This window comes from Podarcis cretensis, assembly GCF_951804945.1.
Source record: "Podarcis cretensis genome assembly, chromosome: 12".
In the NCBI taxonomy this organism is placed as follows: domain Eukaryota; kingdom Metazoa; phylum Chordata; class Lepidosauria; order Squamata; family Lacertidae; genus Podarcis; species Podarcis cretensis.
This window is the reverse complement of record NC_137181.1, coordinates 5,249,077-5,272,410: the sequence shown is the minus strand read 5'-3', so window position 1 is coordinate 5,272,410 and position 23,334 is coordinate 5,249,077. Positions and strand designations below refer to the sequence as shown.

General features: G+C 48.2%; 1 protein-coding gene and 2 long non-coding RNA genes across 5 annotated transcripts in view; 2 read left to right on the top strand and 1 right to left on the bottom strand.

The window, feature by feature from the left end:
* LOC307199303 overlaps nt 1-23,334 on the bottom strand; it is a 270,585-nt gene that overhangs the window by 621 nt on the left and 246,630 nt on the right. The gene's annotated exons all lie outside the window — the stretch shown is intronic.
* PTH1R (parathyroid hormone 1 receptor) overlaps nt 1-23,334 on the top strand; it is a 228,536-nt gene that overhangs the window by 25,665 nt on the left and 179,537 nt on the right. The window lies entirely within an intron of this gene.
* The window catches only part of LOC307199352, a 199,145-nt gene that overhangs the window by 86,042 nt on the left and 89,769 nt on the right, over nt 1-23,334 (top strand). The window lies entirely within an intron of this gene.

Sequence of the window (23,334 nt, the reverse complement as noted above, 5' to 3'; positions counted from 1 at the left end):
GTTTCCCTGCCAGCCAGCGAACGAGGAACATCCGCGGAGAATCTAGTTTCTGACTCTGTGGATATTTTGGTCGCGGGGCCTGGGTGGTAGTTATGCAGGGTTGAACCAGCAGGGGGAGCTCTTCAGAAATGTGCAGCCATGGAATCATAGAGTTGGGTGGGACCCCAGAGGTTATCCAGTCCTACCCCCTTGCAATGCGGGAATGTTGGGCTGTCACCTTGCCTGGTTAGGAACATATGAAGGCTCCAGCAGGGTCAGGCCAGAGGCCCATCTAGTCATCCATCCTCATCTCTCTGCCGATCCCTCGTAGCCGAAAAAGACTGTCTTCCATAAACACGGTTTTAACAATGAGTCCGTAAGTGACTGTGGAGGCCAATTCTGGATCCACACGTCCTTCCACAGTGGAGACATTTGTTTCCGGGCGGGAGTTGATCACGGTGTGGATTTGCCAAGCGTGCCTTCCTCTTAGCACGTTTCTCCCTTGCGTCCTGAGTTCAAGTGTCTTCAAAGCGCATGACAGCTTTGGAAAAGGCTGTTCTCCAATTGGAGCGCTCTCAGGCCAGTGTTTCCCAATTGTTGGTGTTTATACTACATTTTTTTAAAGATTTGCTTTGAGACAGTCTTTTGTTGACCACCAGCATTACGCTTTCCATTTTTAAGTTTGGAGTAGAGTTGTTGCTTTGGTAGACAATCATCAGGCATCCGCACAACATGACCAGTCCAACGAAGTTGATGTTGAAGAATCATTGCTTCAATACTGGTGATCTTTGCTTCTTCCAGTACACTGACATTAGTTCGCCTGTCTTCCCAAGTGATGTGTGAAAATTTTCAGAGACGCCGTCAATGGAATCTTTCGAGGAGTTGGGGAATAGGGGTTTCCTGACAACAGCACTGTTAACAACAGCTCCCAGAATCCTTTGGGGGAAACCATAGCCATTTGAAGTGGTATCATTGGGTTCAAATGTATGGCATGCTTGTGGCCTCCTTACCCCCATGGGAGAAAGAGGAGAACTAGTCGCGGGGAATGTTGGTTTGAGTCCAGCCCACCCAAGGAGGACACCGAAAGGATGTGTCCATGATATGGTGACTCATATCCCAGAGCTTAGCATGTCAGTGACCAAGAGAAGAGGCTCCCAGGAGCTTTGACCAACCCAGGAGTTGTGCCAACATCGGAGTCTCTTTGTGGTGGGTTCCTGGAATAACCAACAATCTCTCATCGGCTCAAGCAATGTTACCCAACAAAACTGAATGCCCAAGGTTCAGGACAGATACCATCAGGGCTGTCTTAAGCAAACGCAGCACCGGGGTGCAAAGATCCGCCCACCCGCCCCAGTTGCCCAGTCCCAGGAGTGCAGGAGGGTGGAGCCGTCCGGCCGCCTCAGTGTCTCGCTGGCCCGGTCACCCCTGAACCTGCGGCAGAACAGCCGGCCGCAGCTCTTTGATCGATTGGCTGGTACTTTCCTGGACTCAACTCTTGGGCCCCAGACTCTCAGCCTGGCGTCCCTGAGAGCCTGGTGCCCGGGTGCCCTGCACCCATGGTGCCTATGGGTAAGCTGGCCCTCGATACCATATTTTTTCTGTGTATAAGACTAGGTAAAGGTAAAGGGACCCCTGAACATTAGGTCTAGCCGCGGACGACTCTGGGGTTGCGGTGCTCATCTCGCATTACTGGCCGAGGGAGCCGGTGTACAGCTTCTGGGTCATGTGGCCAGCATGACTAAGCCGCTTCTAGCGAACCAGAGCAGCGCACGGAAATGCCGTTTACCTTCCCGCTAGAGCGGTACCTATTTATCTACTTGCACTTTGAGGTGCTTTCGAACTGCTAGGTTGGCAGGAGCAGGGACCGAGCAACAGGAGCTCACCCTGTCACAGGGATTCGAACTGCCGACCTGCTGATCGGCAAGTCCTAGGCTCTGTGGTTTAACCCACAGCGCCGTCTGCGTGCCCTATAAGACTAGGTATTTTTCCTAAAAAATAGTGTCCAAAATTTGGGAGTGTCTTATACACAGATAGCACCGAGCGTAGACTGGCCATTGGTTGTTTCCATGAGCAGGAGATGGTCATCGGTGATAGGGATTTCGATTGGTGTACGCGGCAAGGGCTGCTGTTGATAGGGTGGCGTTCTGGCAAGCGGGCAGTCGAACGGCATTTGTTGTCAGCGATTGGTCAGGCGCCCCCACAGTCACAAAAAGCTCAACAAGTCTGGGCCATCTCCCCCCCCCCATTTTCTTAAATCGGAGTCCCCAAAAATAGGGGGTGTCTTATACACGAGGGTGTCTTATAGACGGTGAAATATGGTAAGTCCTTCATGCAGGACAGAGGTAAACTATGGAACTCACTGCCACAGGAGGGGAGAGTTGCTCTCATGCTTGCTGGTTTCTCACAGGCATCGGATCGGCCACTGTCAGGACAGGATTCTGGACTGGATAGGCCTATTGGTCTATACATCCCACCCCACCCTATACATAGAAATGAGCAAACCAGTGATATTTTAGGGAGTGTGCTGGGCCCGGGGGTTAACCTGAGCAATGCGGTCCAGATCTGGTCCCAAATCCAGGGATTCCACGAGGCGTCACACAGGGTCTCAGGCAGGATCTAGCATACAGCAATGTTGCTCCCACAACCTGGGCCGGGGGCCGATAGCCTTTTATCTCTGACAGGGTAACGGCCAGTCCTGATCCCCCGGCGACTCACCTCCCTGTCTCGCCCGAAGGCGAGCCCTCCTCCTGCGAGTACTCAGGTCTCTCCTTCTCTCAGACTTTAGTCTCTGCAGCTCAGGAGACGTCGGTGGGTTACTAGACCCAGAGGCCGCCCAGCTCTCCTTACCCAACCGGTAGTGGAGCAGCTGTAAGTGATGGCCTAGCTGAAGGCAACGAGGTCATCCCCGCATCTGGAGCTAGGGCAGGCTCAAGCATCTGCAAAAACCGGGGCCCCACACACGTTATAGGATTCCCGATTCCCGAGCCCCCAGAAGATGGGGCTGCCGGTTTATAGAATCGCAGAATAGTAGAGTTCTGTGGGACGCCCAAGGGTTCTCTAGTCTAACCCACCTTCTATGCAGAAATCTCAGTTACAGCATTCATGGCAGATGGTCTGCCAACCTCTGCTTAGAAACCTCCAAGGTGTGCTGGGCCCAGGGATAACCCGAGAACCACAGTCCAGGTCCGGTCCAGAATCCGTAGGTTCCGCTAGGCAGGCTCTTCCTATGTTCTTAATGTGCATGTCTATGCTCTCACTGCTTCCTGCTCTTAAGACGCATCGGCAACGTGGCTGATGAGCTGTGAGTGGAGACGTCATCGCGAGCCTCTGAATTACACTGCAGGTTTCATGCGCGCTTTGCACACTGGTTCCCTTGTTGTCCCCAGTTTGGAGCTTTCCCCCTCCCAAAAGTAGACTGCACCACCTTCCTCCTCCTCCCCCTCTGCCATTACAACCCCCAGCCCCCCCTCCACCTTTCTCCTTGACGCAGCTTCGAAGGGCAGAAGGGGGGCAGCGGTGACTGTGTTAAAAACGGAGGACCTCTGGCAGGGCGGAGAACGTGGAGAAAGTCGGGGGAACACGGGGAATTTGCCACATCAGATGCTTGCGCCCGAAGGCCTCTGGCTGCGACGTGCATGTTTACAGAACGCACGGCCCGTGAATGAAGACATTAATCAAAGTTACGGGCCTCGAGACTGGGGTCAGATACCTGTGGTTTCGGGGCATGCCAACAGAGTAAAATATCATGCGGGTCATAAAAACCCAGCACTGCTGATTCAAGTTCCGCTTGGCGCCGTTTCCAGGGGGCCGGGGGAAGGGGTTACGCATCGGCTCCAGAGGACAGAGGCGAGATGGGTCCTTTTTGGTGGCAGCTGCTGGGCTAGTGGGAGAAGATGGAGGTGGGCTGATGGAGGCGGCTGATGGGAGAGCCTCCGCTTTCCTCCTTGTGCCGATTCTGTCGCTTGCCTGCCTTGCAAAATATCTGCCAACGTAGCATACCGAGAAGGACCCTGCGTGGTTGGAGAAGGTTCAGAAAAGGGCCACCAAAACCATCGAGGAGCTTTGGGACTTCTCAGTTTGAGGGAAAGGCATATTAGATGTCATGTGGTAGAGGCTGATGCAGTTATGCATGTCACTGTTATGAGAATGATAAGGTCTAAGATAGAAAATAAATGTTCATAAATGTACCAGGCAAACACATGCATAAATATATAAACCACATGTCTAAAACAGTACAGTGGTACCTTGGGTTATAAACACTTCAGGTTACAGACTCTGCTAACCCAGAAATGGTACCTCGGGTTAAGAACTTTACCTCAGGATGACAACAGAAATCCCATGGCGGCAGTGGGAGGCCCCATTATCTAAAGTGGAGCTTCAGGTTAAGAACAGTTTCAGGTTAAGGACGGACCTCTGGAACAAATTAAGTTCGTAACCCGAGGTATCACAGTACAGGAAAACAGTCCTAAAGCCATTTTGACTCTTTCAGTGATCTCAAATATTCCTCTGCAGTTTGGATGGAAATGGGAAAAGCCTCCGCATTGTCTCTGTGCTCACAAATCCTGCCTTAAGGGCACATTTGGGTATAAACAGGGTGACCCTGTGACCTGGACTCAGGAATTAAGTAAGCACTGCAGGAATGTTGGGTTATCACCTTGCCTGGTTAAGAACATATGAAGGCTCCAGCAGGATCAGGCCAGAGGCCCATCTAGTCCTCGATCCTCATCTCTCTGGTGATCCCTCGTAGCCGAAAAAGATTGTCTTCCATAAACACGGTTTTAACAGTGAGTCCGTAAGTGACTGTGGAGGCCAATTCTGGATCCACACGTCCTTCCACAGTGGGGACATTGGTTTCCGGGCAGGAGTTGATCACAGTGTGGATTTGCCAAGCGTGCCTTCCTCTTAGCATGTTTCTCCCTTGTGTCCTGAGTTCGAGTGTCTTCAAAGCCCACGACACCTTTGGCAAAGGCTGTTCTCCAACTGGGGCGCTCGCAGGCCAGTGTTTCCCAGTTGTCGGTGTTTATACTACATTTTTTAAGATTTGCCTTGAGACAGTCTTTAAACCTCTTTTGTTGACCACCAGCATTACACTTTCCATTTTTAACTTCGGAATAGAGTAGTTGCTTTGGAAGACGGTCATCAGGCATCCGCACAACATGACCAGTCCAACGAAGTCGATGTTGAAGAATCATTGCTTCAACACTGGTGATCTTTACTTCTTCCAGTACACTGGTATTAGTTCGCCTGCATAGCTGTCAACATTTCCCTTTTTTTTAAGGGAAATTCCCTTATTCCAAATAGGATTCCTCTCAAGAAAAGGGGAAAGTTGATAGCTATGTTCGCCTGTCTTTCCAAGTGATGTGTAAGATTTTTCAGAGACACCGTTGGTGGACTCTTTCGAGGAGTTGGAGATGGCGTTTATAAGTGGTCCACATTTCACAAGCACACAGTAAGGTTGGTAGTACAATAGCTTTGTAAACAAGCATTTTGGTTTCCCTGCGAATGTCCCGGTCCTCAAACACTCTGCACTTCAGTCGGGAGAAGGCCACACTCGCAGAGCTCACACACAAACCCCCTGCTTTCCGTCGGAGGAGTGCACAAGAGCTTTTTGCTCCATCGTCCTCATTTCTCCTTCCATTCAAAAACTCCCTGGAAAGAGCAGAGGCGGCAGGGAGCCAGGACACCCCCCAGTCACATACCTCTGAAACCTGACCCCATATAGAAAGTTCGAGCCTTGATGGGCTTCACAACCTGGGCTGTCCCCCTGCCAGAACAAACAGCCTCCCCTGTCACCATTTTTGGAGCCGTTTGCACCAGCCGCAAAGAGAGGGGAATGCTCTCTGACTGGGAGCTGGAGGACAGCAAATGCAGATGCCTTGCACGTCTGATACATTAATAGGATAACCTGGGAGCATCAGGGACCACTTCCTGGTTAGGGTAGCCGATGAGGGTTGCTTAGCAACCAGGAATAGCCTTCTACAATCTCCCCTTGTTGTGTGAGAGTGATGGGAAAGGGCAGGGAAAACAGCAACAGAAGCCGCCTCCCCAGCAGGGTGGATTTGATTTAAATCAAATCACGATTTAAATCACTAGTCCGTAAGACTTGATTTAAATCACTAGCCAGTCAGACTTGATTTAAATCATCGTTCTTGCCGAAAGACTCGTCCTTGCTGGTATCCTCTTAATATCGACAACCAGACGAAGGTTTTCATTTTTGTAATGATACATTTTCAGAGTGGTTTTTACAGGCATTTCAAAAATTACTGATTTGTTTATACTATTAGAAATACATTGACAGATACTTGTGAAATTATGGTGAGGTTTAAAAGTTGTCCAAATATAAACAGTTGGCAATTTTTCTGCTGTACTTTATTGGAAGGAGAAAGATAATCATTTCCTCCATGACAATTTAAACAATTTATTTAACTAAAACAATAACATTATAGCATATGTAATCATGTTTCTTAAATGATATGGTTAAACTGTGTTTTTTTTTAAAAAAAAAAACAAACCTTAGACTGAGCATACATGAAAAACTTAAAACCAATGCCTAAACCAGCCTTTCTCAAACTGTGGGTCCCCAGATGTTGAACTACAACTCCCATCACCCCTAGCTAGCAAGGCCAGAGCTGAGGGATGATGGGAGTTGTAGTCCAACAACATCTGGGGACCCACAGGTTGAATACCGCTCACATTCTGTAACCCATAAAGTTGTGGCCTTTTTTTTAGCCCATTAACCAAATACTGGTGTCAAGTGTCTTTGTTCAACCTTGGGATCTTGCCACGTAAATAAAGTAGAGGGAGGACAAAATAGTTTTCATTTGCTCTGAAAGGGAGGCCATAGGTACCCAATGGATGTGTAACGGTCATGTAACTCCAGAAACTGATGCCTTCGTGCCATGCTGTTCTGTCTCAAAGCGCACTGTTAAACTGCGGAACTCCCTGCCACCAGCCTCGATGGCTCTAAAAGAAGATTGGATGAATTCACAGAGCAGAGAGCTTATCAATGTCTTCTAGCGCTGCCTCTGTATCTGAAGGCAGCGACGCTTCTAATACCAGTTACTCGAAATGGCAGGAGGGGAGAGCTAATCTTGTGTTCGAGTCCCGCCTGTAATGATCACAAAGTGTGGGAAAGCCCTAAAGGTAAAGGTAAAGGGACCCCTGACCATTAGGTCCAGTCGTGACCGACTCTGGGGTTGCTGCGCTCATCTCGCTTTATTGGCCGAGGGAGCCGGCGTACAGCTTCCAGGTCGTGTTGCCAGCATGACGAAGCCGCTTCTGGCGAACCAGAGCAGCGCACGGAAACGCCGCTTACCTTCCCGCCAGAGCGGTACCTATTTATCTACTTGCACTTTGACGTGCTTTCGAACTGCTAGGTTGCCAGGAGCAGGGACCGAGCAACGGCAGCTCACCCCATTGCGGGGATTCGAACCACTGACTTTCTGATCGGCAAGCCCTAGGCTCTGTGGTTTAACCCACAGCGCCACCCACGTCCCTTTCTTAGAATCTATAAAACGATATTAAAAACATGAATGAAATAGCAACTGCTACTGAAGGCAGATGAGAATAATGGTCACAAATCCAATACATTCAGAAATGGCGCTGTCCATAAGAAATCGAGTTGCAGCAGACTTAACTTAAACTTACAATAACTTATAATAAGGCTAAAACCTTAACACTAACGCTCATCTTGCTTTACTGGCCGAGGGAGCTGGCGTACAGCTTCCAGGTCATGTGGCCAGCATGACGAAGCCGCTTCTGGCGAACCAGAGCAGCGCACGGAAACGCCGTTTCCCTTCCCGCCGGAGCGGTACCTATTTATCTACTTGCACTTTGACGTGCTTTCGAACTGCTAGGTTGCCAGGAGCAGGGACTGAGCAACGGGCGCTCACCCCGTCGTGGGGATTCAAACCGCCGACCTTCTGATCGGCAAGTCCTAGGCTCTGTGGTTTAACCCACAGCGCCACCCGCTTCCCGTGGGAAAGCCCTGGTTTTCGGCTATTGCACCATCCGGTTCAGCCCCGGTTTCAGAGGCTGGGTTTCAGGCAAGAAGACTCTGCCAGCCCAATCAGACGCTCTGCCACTGAGCTGTCCTTTCCCCTTTCCCTGTCCAGGAGACAGCCAGATCAGCAGGCTGAAAATCCCCAAACCAGCTTTTACTCCTAAGAAATGCCTGCTGGATCAGGCCAGTGGGTTGTTATTGACAGGTCGGGATCCGAGAGGCATTTTGGCATCCCCTTTTGCAACGTTTCCTAAGAACGTCGGCTCTGGATCAGGCCAGTGGCCCTTCTGGTTTAGCATCCTGTTTTCACACTGATGCCCATTATGGGAAAAGCAGGATTCGAACACTCTCCCTCTCCCCTCCTGCGGTTCCTGCTTCCAGCTGTGGAGGCAGAGCAGAGCCATCAATCGCCCTCTCCTCCCCGAAATTTGTCTTTTGCCAACAGCCCTCTGTCCCTGAAATTGTCTTTTTAAAATTTATCCAAGTTGGTGGCCATCTCTGTCTCCTGTGGCCATGAGTTCCACAGATTAACAGTGTGCTTGGTAAACAAGGAATTCCGTTTATGTGTGTGCTGAAGCTTCCAACATCCGGCTTTCATTTTTGAGCCCCTCCAGATTGGGAAAAGATCCAGGAAATGTAATTCACGCAACGTCTTTTTTTACTTTTTCCGTGTGTAAAAAACAGGACTTTGGTGGCGCGGTCAGGGAACCATGCTAATCCTGCCTTGGATCCTTGGCTTGGACGTTGTTTTCTTGCACAACTGGGATGAAGTCACTTTGCGTCTTGTGTTTATCAGTGCGCCCGTGTTTCCACCAGGAATACGGCACAACTCCCATCGTCGGACACATGAAAAGCATTAGCTTTTGTGCTTGTCGAACTGGTGGCTCATCTGGGAAGAATGAGGGGATTTGAGCGCTGGGCCCGGACCCGGCATGTGTGAGTCTGTGTGTGCTTGGCAAAAGGCCACGTCCCGGAGGGATTCCGAAACGTTAGCGTCAAAGTATGTGCTCTCCGCTGCAACGCCGAGGGCTCGGCATTGTTTGTTTTTATTTTTATCTCCTCTGCACCACAAAACATCTGCGTGTGACATCACCCGGCACCGGAGTCCCAAAATACTTTAGAAAATGTTGCAATTTGGTATGCCGTGGCGACGTCGTGAAGACCTGGTTCCAAAATAAAAGCGAGTTGCGGCCGGCGGCCAGCTGGCTAGCGAAACTGGCATGTGGAGGTCATCCAGAGCCTCTTCAGCCGAAGCTCAGCAGCGCTTCCAGAGCGGATGGAGAACTCCAGATTAGGGTTTGGGAGCCCATCAGGCATAGAATCATAGAATTGTAGGCTGGGAAGGGACCCGAGGGTCATCTAGTCCAACCCGCTGCAGTGAAGGCATCTCAACTCAAGCATTCATGACAGATGACCAGCCAACCTCTGCTTAAAAAGGTAAAGGACCCCCTGACAGTTAAGTCCAGTCACAGACGACTCTGAGATTGCAGCACTCATCTCGCTTTACTGGCCGAGGGAGCCAGCGTTTGTCCGCAGACAATTTTTCCGGGTCATCTGGCCAGCAGGACTAAGCCACTTCTGGCAAAACCAGAGCAGCGCATGGAAATGCCATTTACCCTCCCGCCAGAGTGGTACCTATTTGCGTGGCGAATTCCTGCCTCCCCCCAGTGGAAATAAAGACACATGACACAATTATTTAAGGTCAATGGGCTAAATAGCAGGATGCGGGTGGCGCTGTGGGTTAAACCACAGAGCCTAGGGCTTGCTGATCAGAAGGTCGGTGGTTCGAATCCCTGCGACGGGGTGAGCTCCCGTTGCTTAGTCCCTGCTCCTGCTAACCTAGCAGTTCGAAAGCACATCAAAGTGCAAGTAGATAAATAGGTACCACTCTGGCGGGAAGGTAAACGGTGTTTCCGTGTGCTGCTCTGGTTCACCAGAAGCGGCTTAGTCATGCTGGCCACATGACCCGGAAGCTGTACGCCGGCTCCCTCGGCCCGTAAAGCGAGATGAGCGCCGCAACCCCAGAGTCAGCCACGACTGGACCTAATGGTCAGGGGTCCCTTTACCTTTATCTGGAGCAGGAGAAAAGAAGCTTGTGACAACCCTTGAGATATCTGAAGATGGCTCTCATATCTCCTCTCAGCCTCCTCTTTTCCAGGCTAAACGTCCCCAGCTCTTTCAACCGTTCCTCATCAGGCCTGGTCTCCAGAGCCTTGATCATATTGGTTGCCCTCCTCTTCACACCTTCCAGCTTGTCAACATCCTCCTTGAATTGTGGCGCCCAGAACAGGACACAGTATCCTTCCTGATGTTCTTTCCATCTCTTTTGACTGGTGAACTCAAATGGCATAAGGTGCCAGGTTCAGTCCCCGGGTTGGGGTGTTTAATTCCTGAAGAAGGTCCCAGCTAGGGCTGAAACCGTGGAGGGATGCTGCCAGCCTGTGCAAGCAATACTGGCTCAGGTAGACCGATTCTCTGATGTAGTGATTAGCCTTTTAGAGGAAGGGTGGCGAAGTGGTTGCTGTGCTTGCAGAAGGTCTGGTGTTTAATTCCTGAAGAAGGTCCCATCTAGGGCTGAAACCGTGGAGGGATGCTGCCAGCCTGTGCAAGCAATACTGGCCCAGGTGGACCGATGACTCCGTATAAGGCAACTTTGCATCTTCCTAGCATGCCAGCTGCCGAACCGTTCGTCTCTGGCCTCTGCCCAGGCAGCTGAGTTGTGCCCAGTGGCTACCGAGACTCTGTGAATTGCAAAAGAATTACAGTGGTACCTCGAGTTACAGACGCTTCAGGTTACAGACTCCGCTAACCCAGAAATAGTACCTCAGGTTAAGAACTTTGCTTCAGGATGAGAACAGAAATCGTGCTTCGGCGGTGCGGCGGCAGCGGGAGTCCTCATTAGCTAAAGTGGTACCTCAGGTTAAGAACAGTTTCAGGTTAAGAATGGACCTCCAGAACGAATCAAGTTCTTAACCCAAGGTACCACTGTATAGCGGTACTTTAGTTCTTAAACTTAATCCACTCCGGAAGTCTGTTCCAAAACCAAAGCGTTCCAAAACCAAGGCGCGCTTTCCCATAGAATGTAATGCAAAACAGATTAATCTGTTCCAGACTTTTAAAAACCACCCCTAAAACAGCAATTTAACATGGATTTTACTATCTAATGAGACCACTGATCCATAAAATGAAACCAATAATCAATGTACTGATGATAGTCATTGTTTGGATGGGAGGCTTTTATCCATTTCCAAATCAGTCAATCAGTAGCTGAACTGGGTTCTACACAGTCACAAAAACAAATTAACCTAAAAGGCCTCAAAAACACAAAGGCAAAATAAATAGCAAAAACAAAAGCACCAAACTTAATCCGTTCTGGAAGTCCCTTTGACTTCCGAAATGTTCAAAAACCAAGGCACAGCTTCTGATTGGTGCAGGCGCCCCAGAAACAATAGCCAACAGCCACACCAGACTTTCGGCTTCCAATAAATGTTCAAAAACTGGAACACTTACTTCCGGGTTTTCAGTGTTTGAGAACCAAGATAAGGTAAAGGTAAAGGACCCCTGACCATTAGGTCCCACTCTTACTGGTGCTGCGCTGCACGGCTGCCCACTTCTGGGTGAGGGGAGCACTGGAAATAGCTTGTGTGCATGCACAAGCATTATTTGCGCATGCGCAAACGTTATTTCCAGTGCACATCCGGGTCGGAGGAGGCCCGTGCACATGCGCACAAGCTATTTCCAGTGCTCCTCCGACCCGGAAATGCGCCAGAAGTTGCGTGTTCACACGCGTATGGGCACGCACTCCCCCACCCTCCGGCCCGCCACGCGATCGGCACTGGAGACACCGGCCTTAGGTGCAGTAAGTTTGCTGACCCCTATTCTAGCTTCCAGGTCATGGCAAACTAAGGCCTGGGGGCCGGATCCAGCCCAATCACCTTCTCAATCTGACCCGTGGACGGTCCGGGAATCAGCGTGTTTTTACACAAGTAGAATGTGTCCTTTTATTTGAAATGCATTTCTGAGTTATTTGTGGGGCCTGCCTAGTGTTTTCACATGAGTAGACTGTGTCTTTTTATTTAAAATGCGTCTCTGGGTTATTTGTGGGGCATAGGAATTCGTTCATTCGCCCCCCCCCCCCAAAAAAAAATTTCATTTCCCCCCAAAAATATAGTCCGGCCCCCCACAAGGTCTGAGGGACAGTGGACCGGCCCCCTGCTGGAAAAGTTTGCAGGCCCCTGTTGTAGACTTTCCTTCCTTGGAGTTTTTAAAGTTTGGGTGACCATCCATCTTGGATGCTGTGGCTGAGATTTCTGCCTTGCAGGGGGTTGGACGAGATTACCAAGGGTTGAGTTTTGGAGAGTAGTGTAAAAACCACCAGGACTCACCCCTGTGACATCACCGGGGCCCGTCCCATGACATCTTCACGGGGCACTCCTAGATCTTGAGTTCGAGTCCCGAAATCTCAGTATTCCTCCTGACTTGGTAATCCTCACCCTGCCCAACTCATTCATTTTGTTCTCATTCTCTGTCTCTCAACATTGATCTCTAGGTTTTCTGTTTTCCCGGCTCATCTTTCTGCCTGACCCAGACCTTTAATTATCCTTCCATCAAAATCGTGACCCGAGAAGGGCGAGGTTGCTTGCGGAGGGTGGGCGGTCGGGAGCGAAATGGGATCCTTCTCTGCAGTTACCCGTTTTTTAACATTATTATTATTATTCTTCCCTCCGCCGCTTCTCCTTCATCGCAGCGCAAAGAATGTTTGTGGCTCCGTATCTGCGGCTCCCTCTATAATTAGGCCAAGAGAGTCAGGGCAGGGAGAGGAGGAGGCCGCGTGGCTAATTGCAAGACGCTGTAAAACCAGGACAAGGGGAAAGGCAGAAAGGAAACCATGTGCTTCCAATTTGGGGAAAGCGCAGGGCGAAAGCCGGGCCACAGACTCCGCTCCACCTGCCCCCCACCCCCACCACCGTCTTCTTGGCCCCACGTTGCCCTCGTTGATCGTTCTCTCGTTTCATTCCTGTACGTTTTATTCCTCAAAGAAAGAAACCCAAATTCTCTGGAATTTAAACCAAATGGAAAGCCGTTTCACCCATAAACCATTGGTCCATCGAGCTCCCCAGGATTTCAGGCAAGGGATGTTTCCTGCAGGTGCGAGATTTGAACTCGGGACCTTTTACAGGCAAGGTGCATCTTCTGCCAATGAAGCACAGGCCCTCCCCATTAATGGCATTGTCTGGTCTAGGGAGGCAGTGTGGTGCAGTGGTTAGAACGCTGGACTTAGAACTGAGAGAGACTGGCGTTCGAATCCCCACTCGGGCACGAAACATGTTTGCTGAGACCTTGGGGGCCAGTGACTCGCACCGAGCCTAGCCCCACCTCACAGGGTTGTTGTGGGGGTCGGCTGAGGAGTGGGGAGAGCCATTTATTCTGCCTTGAGCTTCTTGGATAGAAAGAGTTTGCAAGTAGAGATGAAAAGCCCTAAGTGATGTTTGCTCCGGGGTAGACAGGTGGATCTTTGGAGATTTGCTCTGGTGGTTGCAATGCACCCCAAATTATTATTGCCACGTAATTCTAAAATAATTGCATAATCTCAGAAGGGGGTGTGGCTGAGACCATAGCAAACGGACTCTGCGTTTCTGAATACAGTGGTTCCTTGGTGCTCAAACAACTTGGAACCCAAACATTGCAAACCCGGAAGTAAGTGTTTGTGAACCTTTTTCGGAAGCCGAATGTCCTCCATTTTGAGTGTTACGCTTCTGATTTGAGTGTTACGCTTCTGATCTGAGTGTTACGCTGAGGTCTGTCTGTTTTTGCTATTTATTTTGCGTTTTTGTTTTTGCAGCTCTTTTTTGTTTTTGTGACTGTGTGGAACCCAGTTCAGCTACTGATGGATTGATTGTGTGACTGCAGTACAATGGTACCTCTGGTTGCGAACGGGATCCATTCCGGAGCCCCGTTCGCAACATGAAACGAACGCAACCTGCATCTGAGTGTGCACGGGTTGCGATTCGCCGCTTCTGCGCATGCGCATGACATCATTTTCCATGTCTGTGCAGGCATGAGCGGCAAAACCCAGAAGTAACCCTTTCCAGTACTTCCGGGTCGCCCTGGGACATTTTGGAGACTTTTTTGTTTTTGTGACTGTGTGAAACCCAGTTCAGCTACTGACTGACTGATTGATTGATTGATTGATTGAGTCTGTGACTGCAGTACATTGTTTATTGCTTTCATTTTATAGATCAATGGTCTCATTAAATATTAAAATTCATGTCAAATAGCTCTTTTAGGGGTGTTTTTAAAAGTCTGGAACGGATTAATCCATTTTGCATTACTTTCCATGGGAAAGCGCACCTTGGTTTTGGAACGCTTTGGTTTTGGAACAGACCTCCAGAACGGATTATGTTTGAGAACCAAGATACCACTGTATGCTGCTGCAGTCCACATAGAAAAGATTGTGCTATGTGCACCAGTGGTCTGACTTAGCAGAAGCCAGGTTCCCATGTTGAAGGTTCGATGTCTGCGTGCAGCCGGCATTCTTCCCGACATACGTGTAAATGTGTATGTGAATCCGGTCTTGGGTGTTTGATTTTCGTTGTTGTGTATACTGTGTATATACGGACAATGACAATAAATTTATCTATCTATCTATCTATCTATCTATCTCATGCCTCTGAGATGCGCTGCGGGCTTAATCCAGAACAACTGCTTTTGCAGAGAGAGACAAATCCCACGTTTTGCAAACGCGGAGCTCCATGCCAAACCATTTGGTCCAGGAAGGCTGCAATGCCCTGGGAGCCGTGCCCAAGCTGAGCAAAGCCAGATGTGGCTGCGTTATCAGTTTGCTGCCTTAATTCCTCCTGGAACGGGGACAGCGCTTTCCCTGGCAGTCCGAAGGAAGCAGAACATGACAACTGTGAGATCCATTTTGGCTCCGTTGCGGAACGCCGTGGGGTTTAGAGCCGAATCTCAGTTGCTTCCAGAAAAGTTCCTCTCTGTTATCTGTCCTTGTCAAATATTCACTAATTGCCTTAATATTTCATGTCTTCATCCGGCATGCAATTACAGTTGATTAACTGGAGCACGGTGACTGTTGACAGCGTTTGATTGGCTCGCGAAAGTGCTTTCAATCATGAGTTTTATTGAATTGTTGGACTGGCTGTCTTTGGACATTGAGCAATTAGTGTCAGAAAGTATTTGATAGCTGACATGCAATGGTGTTTAGCATTTGAAAAGGTTTGAAAGATGACTTCTTATCACTTTGGGGGGGGGGGGGACATTCCTGGAGACCCTGGAAGAGCTTCTGCCAGTCAGAGAGGACAATGAAGAGCTAAGAAGGACAAGTTTCTGATCTGGAACAAGACCGTTTGCTAGGCTTTCCTCTGTGTTCCAGTTAGCTCAATCTGTTTTCTGCAGATTGACATTTTCGGCAGATTGACATTTGTTCAGACTCGGCTTTAAAGAGCTGGTTTTCACAGGGAAAGCTCTGGAGCAACAACAAAATAATCTGCTCAGACATGGAGCTTTAAATCATGGTCCGTGTCTGGAAAGAATGGATAATCATAGAATTGGAGGGAATAATCTAGTCCAACCCCCTACAATGCCAGACTCTCTTTTTGCCCATGGTGGGGCTCGAATCTGTGACCCCCGAGATTAAGAGTCTTGGAGGAGAGGGAAGTGTAGAGAAGCACTTGTTGTCAACATCCAAAGCAGTTGTTGTTTTTTAATGTAGAGAGAGCTGAAGACTGAAAAGAACCAGTCTCCTATCTAATAATAATAATAATAATAATAATAATAATAATAATAATGTGCTACATGCCCAACAAGGGACGCGGGTGGCGCTGTGGGTTAAACCACAGAGCCTAGGACTTGCCAATCAGAAGGTCGGTGGTTCGAATCCCCGCGACGGGGTGAGCTCCCATTGCTCAGTCCCTGCTCCTGCCAACCTAGCAGTTTGAAAGCACATCAAAGTGCAAGTAGATAAATAGGTACCGCTCCGGCGGGAAGGTAAACGGCATTTCCGTGCACTGCTGTGGTTCGCCAGAAGCAGCTTAGTCATGCTGGCCACATGACTCATAAGCTGTACACCGGCTCCCTCGGCCAGTAAAGCGAGATGAGCGCCGCAACCTCAGAATCAGCCATGACTGGACCTAATGGTCAGGGGTCCCTTTACCTTTACCTTTACATGCCCACCAGGGCAGAAATCACCTTAGATGTTTGGATCAGTGGTTCTTAACTTTTGGGGTCATGGACCCCTTTGAGGACCTCATGAAAGCTATGTCCCCATTCTCCATAGTCAGATCTTTGATCCTCCTTTTGGGGCTCACCGCCCCCTCGGTTCCATAAACTCATCTCCCGTGCCCCCTTAGCCTACTCTACAAAAAACATTATTCAGAAGAAAGGTAAAAAGTACAGAGGTAAAGGACCCCTGGATGGTTAAGTCCAGTTAAAGGTGACTGTGGGGTTTTGGTGCTCATCTCGCTTTCAGGCCGAGGGAGCCGGCGTTTGTCCACAAACAGCTTTCCAGGTCATGTGGCCAGCAGGACTAAACCGCTTCTGGCACAACGGGACATCGTGACAGAAACCAGGGTGTTCAGAAACACTGTTTACCTTCCTGCCGCAGTGGTACCTATTTATCTACTTGCACTGCTTGCTTTCGAACTGCTAGGTTGGCAGGAGCAGGGACCGAGCAATGGGAGCTCACTCCGTCGTGGGGATTCGAACTGCCGACCTTCCGATCGGCAAGCCCAAGAGGCTCAGTGGTTTAGACCACAGCGCCACCCGCGTCCCAATGTTCAGAACAGCGGTTTGCACATCGCATAAGGAAGATTAATTGCTATGAAACAGTAGCAATTACAGTGGTACCTTGAGTTAAGTACTTAATTCATTCCGAAGGTCCGTACTTAACCTGAAACTGTTCTTAAACTGAAGCACCACTTTAGCTAATGGCGCCTCCCACTGCCGCTGCGCCACCGCCGTGCAATTTCTGTTCTCATCCTGAAGCAAAGTTCTTAACCTGAAGCACTATTTCTGGGTTAGCGGAGTCTGTAACCTGAAGCGTATGTAACCTGAAATGTATGTAACCTGAGGTACCATTGTAATGGCGCATTTGTTCAAACTCCAGTCAAAACCGTTCAGCTTAATTAGTTCAACAAAACTGATGGACTTCATCCTGGGATGCCAGCTTCCCAAAGCTAGATAGACCTGGGTACCTTCAACGCCGCCGCTGCCTCCTGGCATACCACATTGGGAAGCACTGATCTAGTTCAATACTGTCTACACTGACTGGCAGCAGCTCTCCAGGCTTTCAGGAGGAGGACATTGCCGGTCGTACCTGGAGATACCAAGGGTTGGTTATCTTTTATTTCCCTGCCTCTGGAATCCTCTTCCTCCCTGGTACCTGGCGACTACGCTGGCTAAATTTCCCAGGCGTTCCTAGATTGAAGGCTGTGTCAAAGCAAATGAATGGCGGTATTTATTCATGGATGAGAGAAAATCCATTAGGATTGTTGGTGACAGCCGGCGTTTCTTATACCTCCATTAATAACTGCCTCGAGAGTTCCCGGTGGCGATTTTTTGCAAGGGAAAATAAAAACCCTGCAAAAAACTGCAAGCGAGAAGTTTCGGAGAGCAGAGTGGCAGGATTTACGGGAAGATTGAGATATAAATTTCACGGAGTTTTTCATAGCCGATCTTCTCTTCTCTCCTGTCCCAAGAATATCCCCAGACCCATTTTTTTATGGGCAAAACATTAAGTAAATAAATAAACCCAGCCCAAAAATGCAACGAGAACCTATCTGGATCAAACCAGGGATCCATCTAAGCTTGTCTCTTCTTTCTGAGAGCCAGATACGTTTGGGAAAGGTGTGAAGTCAAGAACCTCCCCCTATTTGTTTCCAGCGCTGGCAGTCAGAAGGTAGACTGCCACTTGCCATGGAAGTTCTATTCTGCTGTCATGGCTAAAGGCCAGGGGTGGGGCTTGGAGACAGATGCCAAGTGCCTGCGTTAGTGAAAATAACGTACCAAAAAAATAATGCAAACAGAATAAATTATTAATCACCCTTTGTTTTTATTGTTCCTGTGTTGTTGCTGTATTGCTTGTTTTTATCCATCTGTTTTGTTTTTTTAAATAATGGTTATATTTTGTGCATGGTTTGAAACACCCCTGGGATTATGTGAAATGGGGTGTTGGGCAGTCTGAAAACAGGAGGAATAAAATATGTAAGAAAGAAAGAAAGTGAGGGGAATTACTTGCAAAATAAAATGTTATGTTTGGAGAAACATACACTAAAAGGCCAATTTTCATATGACAGTTCCAGTTATTATTATTATTAATACCCCACCCATCTGGCTGGGTTTCCCCTGCCACTCTAGGCAGCTCCCAGCAGAATAATAATAATAATAATAATAATAATAATAATAATAATAAAGCAATAAAACATCAAAGTGTAAAAACCTCCCTAAACGGGGCTGCCTTCAGATGTCTTCTAAAAGTCAGAGTTGTTTATTTCCTTGACATCTGATGGGAGGGCGCCACCACCGAGAAGGCCCTCTGCCATTTGAAACTCCCTGCCTACCTGAGAAAAAAACTGAGAAACTGAGAAATAGCAATATGGACGCATTTCTCTTGTCGCTGTTTGAGCCGGCTCAGTTTCCTATCTTGATCTGAATGAATGAGAAATGCAGGTTGGCTGTTGCTCTGAGCAGCCCAGGCAGATTTTCAATGCAATCGGCTTCCTTCTTTCCACCCCTGCCTTTATCTCCCCAGGCCAGACTAGTGACTCTTAGGCTAACATCCACCTGAATTGAGGAGGTCAGAAGGTGCAACAGTTGTGATTTTGGTGTCTTCTAAGGGAGACGTTAGGGACGCGGGTGGTGCTGTGGGTAAAAGCCTCAGCGCCTAGGGCTTGCCGATCGGAAGGTCGGCGGTTCGAATCCCTGCGGCGGGGTGCGCTCCCGCTGCTCGGTCCCAGCGCCTGCCAATCTAGCAGTTCGAAAGCACCTCCGGGTGCAAGTAGATAAATAGGGACCACTTACCAGCGGGAAGGTAAACGGCGTTTCCGTGTGCGGCTCTGGCTCGCCAGAGCAGCGATGTCACGCTGGCCACGTGACCCGGAAGTGTCTCCGGACAGCGCTGGCCCCTGGCCTCTTAAGTGAGATGGGCGCACAACCCCAGAGTCTGTCAAGACTGGCCCGTACGGGCAGGGGTACCTTTACCTTTACCTTAAGGGAGACGTTTGTTTGGGGGGCAAATTCCTAAGGGCCCTTGTGTTTCTCGCAGGGTGGATTTGATTTAAATCATGATTTCAATCACTAGTCCGTAAGATTTGATTTAAGTCGTCGTCGTTTTCTACAGAAAGGCATTCCTTACTGGTATAATTTTAATATTTACAACGAGATGAAGGTTTCATTTTTGGAATAGTAAATTTTCAGAGTAGTTTTTACAGTTACATCAAAAATTACTGATTTATTTATACTATTAGAAATACATAGACAGATAATTATGAAATTATTGTGAGGTTTAATATGTTAACTCTTTATATTTGGACAACTTTTCTGTTGTACTTTATTGGAAGGAGAAAAACAGTCATTTCCTTAATAACAATGTAAACAATTAACTAAAACAACAACATTATAGCATATGTATCCATGTTTGTTAACTGATGTGGTTAAACGTTTTTTGGGGAAGAAAAAAACTTAGACTGAGTTTCAGCACACATGAAAAACTTAAAACAAATCCCTATTTCCTGATGGCCTTTAGACTATAATGTAACTTAAATAGAAAACTATCTTTAGAAAGATTTTTTTCCCCAAAAAAGCATTTTATTTTAAAAATCCAATTTAAATTTTAAAAAATCCAATTTAAATAAAAAAAATCGATTTTTTAATTTATTTGTTTTTTTAAAAAATCATTGTTTTTTATTCACACTGCTCCCCAGTAATTGAATCCTGCTACCTACCAATGTGGGTAAAGCATTTTATTTTAAAAATCCAATTTAAATTTTAAAAAATCTGATTTAAATAAATAAAAAATCCAATTTAAATAAAAAACCCATTTAAATAAAAAAATACAATTTAAATAAGATCCAATTTTTTATTTTTATTTTTTTTTTAAATCATTGATTTTTATCCACCCTGGTTTCTCAGCTCTGTCGACCGCAGTTCCCTGACCCCGTTGCTATAATAGGCAGGTGACCCCCGTCTCACATGCCAGAAAGGAAATACCGGCTGGCTGCAGACGATTTACCGGGAGGGGCGTGTATCTGTGCACGGCTGTTTATCGGCTGCAGGGTGGAAAGGAGATTAGCACAGACGGGGGCCAGACAGGAGCGCTCGGGGAATGTTCACCTCTAGGTCTCTGGTTCGCTTCCAGCTTTGGCCGATGACCGAAAGCCATTGTTATCTAACAGCTGCTCAGGCAGAGTTCAGGGCTCCATTTCTGGCTCCCGAGGGAGCCTGATACCATGCAAGGATGCCAGAGGGTCAGCGGGCAAGCTTTGCGCTTGTAACTCTTCAAGACTATCTCCTTCTTCTTCTTCTTCTTCTTCTTCTTTGGCAATCCCTCATAGCCGAGTAAGATTGTCTTCCAGAAACATGGTTTTAACAGTGAGTCCGTAAGTGACTGCGGAGGCCAATTCTGGATCCACACACGTCCTTCCACAGTTGGGACATTGGTTTCCGGGCAGGAGTTGATCACGGTGTGGATTTGCCAAGTGTGCCTTCCTCTTAGCACGTTTCTTTACATTTCCAGCAGGTATTTGTGCTTGTTTCATACATCTTTGCTAACTTAAAAGGTAAAGGGACCCCTGACCATTAGGTCCAGTCGTGGCCGACTCTGGGGTTGTGGTGCTCATCTCGCTTTCCTGGCCGAGGGAGCCGGCGTACAGCTTCCGGGTCATGTGGCCAGCATGACAAAGCAGCTTCTGGCGAACCAGAGCAGCGCACGGAAACGCCGTTTTCCTTCCTGCTGGAGCGGTACCTATTTATCTACTTGCTCTTTTGACGTGCTTTCGAACTGCTAGGTTGGCAGGAGCAGGGACCGAGCAACGGGAGCTCACCCTGTCGCGGGGATTTGAACCGCCGACCTTCTGATCGGCAAATCCTAGGCTCTGTGGTTTAACCCACAGTGCCACCCGCATCCCTTGCAGTTTGGGTACTCGGTCTCTAAAAGGCTCGCCATGCGAATCCGTCACAAACTTGACAGCCTCGCTGTTACCTTATTCGCTTACAAGGTATGCCCATCAGTTACCCTCAGTAACAAAATGGATTTCAGAGACATTGGAGGGATCTGGCAGGCTTCCCTGTTGTTGACTAACAGTTCCTAGACTCGTCTTTCCAACCCCAAAGCGTTGCATCCTTCAACTCCGCTTTCGCTCCCTACGGAACATTCAGGAGCAATATTCGCCCAAACTTCCCTTCCAGCGATCAAATGACTTGCCTCATCCTCGCTCTTTTCCACGATCTTCCGATCGGGTTCTCGGAATGCGCCGGGGGAGATTTCTGGGGAAGAAGGAGAACAGGGGACTGCGAAAGCAGGGTTTGTTTTCTCCCGAACGGCACTGGTGTTTACATCCCCTTGCCAACAGCAGGACAATAATCTGCCTTCGAGGAGAGCATCTCCAGATGTTTGGATGCGAAGGTGGAGTTAGAGAGCCGAGAAGAGGTTCTTCAAATTCTCCCTGGAGGAAACTGGTCCATAAAGACCAGCGATCCTGGCCGAAGACAGACGAGGAGACGTCTCATTTTCGGAGAGGTTCACCGGGTGAAATTCAATCACACCTGGGTCGTCTAAAGCTGACGAGGTCCAGATGCTCGCATTATTTGCATAAGTGGATGTGAGCCTTCTTAAAACATTCCCACGGTTTGCTTTTTTCTGGGTTTCCTTCATCCAGGCCTGGTTTAACTACAGTGATACCTCAGGTTAAGAACTTAATTCGTTCTAGAGGCCGTTCTTAACCTGAAACTGTTCTTAACCTGAAGCACCACTTTAACCGATGGGGCCTCCTGCTGCCACCGCGCCACCGCTGAGCGATTTCTGTTCTCATCCTGAAGCAAAGTTCTTAACCCAAGGTACTATTTCTGGGTTAGTGGAGCCTGTCACCTGAAGCGTCTGTAACCTGAAACCTCTGTAACCTGAGGTACCACTGTATAGGTGTTCTTATAGCTCATTGATTCAGAGGCCCCCAAACAATTGTGGCTGCTTATTTCTTTATCGAATTACCTTGAAAGCTGCTGTCACAGAAACAAGGAAGACACAGACAGAACACCATAATCACTTCTAAACATCAATAAATCTTTTGTAGAAATCTCCTGCATTAGTGAGAGAAAGGAGGGCATATACAAAGAAAATAATTCCTTGCAATACCTTTAGAATCTTTTTCTTCTCCAGTGTAGCAATATACTGTTCTTCTACCCCTTTAGCAAATCTGAAGGTTACAAAGGAATAAGCCACTGTCTCCCAGTGCCCTTGAGTTATCTTTGACTATTTTGGGGGGTAGCTGTGGAGGAACCTTAAATGACCCCCCCCCCAACTTGATCTCACTGGTTGCTTGAAATTTGCTGTCTGAAATTTGCAGATCTGAATTCTAAATGCTCAGAATGGTGTATAATTTCTCATTTATGGCTTCTCCTGGACTTATAGATGGGGGGGGAGAGAAAGAGGTTGTAAAGCAACGGTGGGGAGCCTCAGGTACAAGGGGTCAACTGTACACACACACACACACACACACACACTGTCCAATAGCCTCGTAAACCTTCTCTTTGGTATTGCGGGACAACAGTGTTGACATGCTAGCTTTCTATGGGGCGGGGATGCATTTCAGCTAAAAGATGTGGAGGAGCATTCTACCATGTGAGCTCCTCTCTGCAATCTGATGTGAAAAGAGGCTGACCATTCAGGGAGAAACTGCTTCAGCCAGGTTACTTGCTAAGAAAATCATGGTGGATGCCACCATCTCCCTCCCAGAGGACATAAGAACCATAAGGAGAGAGCCTACTGGATCAGGCCAATGGACTATCTCACCCAGGATCCTGTCCTCACAGTGGCCAAACAAATGCCCATTATGGGAAACCCGTAAGATCATGGCACTGGGAAATATTTTTTTTCCAGTGAGGCTCGTATGAGCCTAAGATGGCAAAATGTGTACAGTGGTACCTTGGTTCTCAAACTTAATCCGTTCCAAAACCAAAGCGTTCCAAAACCAAGCCATGCTTTCCCATAGAAAGCAATGCAAAAGGGATTAATCCGTTCTAGACTTTTAAAAACAAAAATCCTAAAACATCAATTTAACATGAATTTTACTATTTTATGAGACCATGGATCCATAAAATGAAGACAATAAGCAATGTACTGCAGT